Below are 3,180 nucleotides of genomic sequence, written 5' to 3' on the forward strand. Positions count from 1 at the left end.
GGCCGCGCTCCCGCCCCGGCGGGGCCCCGCGGAGCCGCCCGCCAGCCCCCGGCGCTGAGCCCGCACCGGCACCTGCGAGCGGCATCGCCGAGGCATCAGCGGGGGGACGCGCGTTCCGCCGCGCCCCGCGCCGCTCCTGCGCGGCCGCTGGGGCGCCTCTCCCGCCGTTCCTCCCTCTCTCCCTCCCTCCGTCCCCGCCTGTCGCCCGCCCCGTCGCCGAGCGGGAGCCGCCAGCGGTACGCGCAGAGCCGGAGCCGGGGCAGCCGCCGCCTCCCGCGCTGCCCCCCTGCCTCGCCGCCCTGCCCTGCCCTGCCCGCGCTTCCCCTCCTCCGTCCCGCCCAAGCCATGAACTTTGGCCGTGGCCCCCCGGTGGTGTTGAACGTCGGGGGCACCCGGTACTCCTTCTCCCGGGAGGTGTTAAAGGATTTTCCGCTGCGCCGGGTGAGCCGCCTGCACGGCTGCCTCTCGGAGAAGGACGTGCTGGAGGTGTGCGACGACTACGACCGGGAGCGGAACGAGTACTTCTTCGACCGGCACTCGGAGGCTTTCGGCTTCATCATGCTGTACGTGCGGCACGGCCACCTGCGCTTCGTGCCGCACATGTGCGAGCTCTCCTTCTACAACGAGATGATCTACTGGGGGCTGGAAGGCTCCCACCTCGACTACTGCTGCCAGCGCCGCCTCGACGACCGCATGTCCGAGACGTACACCTACTACGCGGCAGAGGAGCCGCCAGGGGAGTCGGGTGGCGGCCCCGAGGGCAAGGGGAGGCGGCCGCCGGGAACCGAGGGCGGGAAGTGGCTGGAGAGGATGAGGAGGACTTTCGAGGAGCCCACGTCCTCCGTGGCCGCCCAGGTCCTGGCCACCGTCTCCATCCTCTTCGTAATTGTGTCCATGGTGGTGCTGTGCGCCAGCACCCTGCCCGAGTGGCGGGCGCCGGGAAACCGCAGCATGGAGGAGCAGAGCAGGTACACAGCAGAGTCAGTGAGGGAGCCCTCAGGGTAGGAGGATCCTTTATTTTCCCGCTGTCCGGTCCCCGTGTGTCCCGTCCAGTGTGTTCTGCCCTTCGTCTTGACCGTCCGTGGCTGTAGTTGCCGCCGGCGCAGATCGTCTGCGCGCCTAAAAACCCCGACCCTGAGCTCGGAAGCTGCTGGGGGGGGATGTGGGGGTGTCGGCGGAGCGGAGCTGCTCCGCAACTCCGGCTCCCGCCGGGCTCCGCCGGGCTCCGGTGGCCCCGATCGCAGGGCGCAGGCAGGGGGGAGCCGGGAGCGGCCGCACTACAGGCGGACCGGGGCTGGCAGCGGAGCGGGGCCATCGGGATACGGCTCCTATTCTCAGTAAGGGTGCCTCTCTCCGTGCAGGATCTTCGGGTTTTAAGAGGCCACGGGACTCTTTACCCACACAGAGAACTTCAGACACTCGGAAAATCATTTTAGGCCTTACGATTGGGGGGGGGGAGAAAAAAAAGGGAAAAAAGGGGGGGACTAAAACTCGAAAAGAATGCAATTCCCTTGTCTTTTCCTCTGGGAAAAGCACAATCCTGTAAGTACTCTGAATGTATTCGTACAGGTCCTTCTGATGGAGCAGATCCGGTGCTTGTTACGATTCTGCTCTGGTAAAATCATGTGTGGGGGAACAGCCTTACCCCCCCCCGCCTTTCCATCTCGGATTCTATATGTGGGGAACACAGGAGATGATCAAACTACACACTGAGCTCTTGCAAATGCATCATATAAGCACCCCAGTGTATGAATGTAACAGTGTTTACATTTCCTTTAGATAAGACGTATGTAAGCACACTAAACATTGCAAAACAGATGCAGAAACCAGGGCGTGGGGTATAAGGCTCTATCCCGAGCCTTACTAGTGATAACAAACCTTTTTCATCTTCTTGTGACCTCAGATTAGGGTAACATTGATGCAACTCTGCTGACTTAAGTATTGTTGCACTCACTCTCCCTCTCCTGCTCCCTCTCTTTCCCTCTCTCCTGTTCCCTAGAGAGCAAAATTGAGACCATTTCTGGTAGAATTTCTCTCATAAAGAAGAGTGACATATAGAGAAAGAAGTAAACATTTCTGGTATTTGCTAGCTTCTCCCTTTTAAAACAGACAGGATACTCAACAAAAAGTTTTCAGCTTCTGGTCTGCTAAAAGGGCCCTACAGTGAAATTGCAGCCTTGTCATTATGAAATCATCATCTTTTACCATAGACTTAATTGGAATGTGATATATTGTATCTTAGTAGCCAGATTAATTCCTTGGAAAGTATTTTCATAGTTTCCATTAGCTTAATGGAAAACTGCACCTGTATTTCTTATTGTAGTTGAGCCAAAGAATTAATTGTATGAACAAAAAGCAAGCAGATGCAGATTGAGAAGCCGTTGATGCCTGCTTAGATTCAGATATGTCAAAAGTTGCTCTTATAGTTTCTTCCAGTTAAAAAGCATTACTTAAGCTTTGCAAGGTTATTTCAAAGAGTGGATGCTCCGGGTGATCTTTTTGTGCAGCAGCAAATTGCCAAGATGCTCCCAACAGACATGTGAAAATAGATGCAGCATTAGCATAGCGTTAACCACATCTGTCATGTCTTTGTTAACATCTTCATGGTGTGGGAATTGACAAGATTTTTTCTCTTACTGAAAGAGTTCAGCTTGCAGAAGGACATGGCATAGGATGTGTTGTTTTTCTTTCATGGTGCCTTTCAAGAACATGTGTATTACTCTTCTGAAAAATTGCATATTGTATACCAAGTGCTAGAAGGATAAAGTCCTAAGTACTTGAAAGGTTCAGTATAGCTAAGCACTTCCCAGGGCAGTGAAATTTGCTATTAAAACCAGAAGGACCACTATCAATGGTGGGGTGAGTTTCTTCAGTACCAACTGTAATATTCCGTGATTTGCAGGAAAAAAATAGAGATAACTGTAAAAGTTGTAGCTGAACAGTTTCTAACCATCTTCTTGCAAAAGCCTGTCATGTATAAACACTGATACAAACTGTTTCATTTCACAAGTGGCTTAACCGATGTGCTCTCACTGCACAGGAACTGATCACGTGGGGAACATATGGAAAACAGACACAAGTGTGTGCCTCTCTGTCCACAGCTGGCCACCAAGGTGGAAGTACTCCTCTCTTTATTACATATAATGCACCATGACTAAAAAACCTGTTATAGCTGGAAAA

The 3,180-nt window shown here is 53.6% G+C and overlaps 1 pseudogene; it reads left to right on the forward strand.

The window, feature by feature from the left end:
- Positions 1 to 345: 345 nt before the first annotated feature.
- Positions 346 to 1,005, forward strand: LOC108491850 (annotated as a pseudogene).
- The last annotated feature ends 2,175 nt before the right edge of the window (positions 1,006 to 3,180 follow it).

The sequence above is a fragment of the Lepidothrix coronata genome, unplaced genomic scaffold (assembly GCF_001604755.1).
Source record: "Lepidothrix coronata isolate B3197 unplaced genomic scaffold, Lepidothrix_coronata-1.0 Scaffold1946, whole genome shotgun sequence".
Classification (NCBI taxonomy): domain Eukaryota; kingdom Metazoa; phylum Chordata; class Aves; order Passeriformes; family Pipridae; genus Lepidothrix; species Lepidothrix coronata.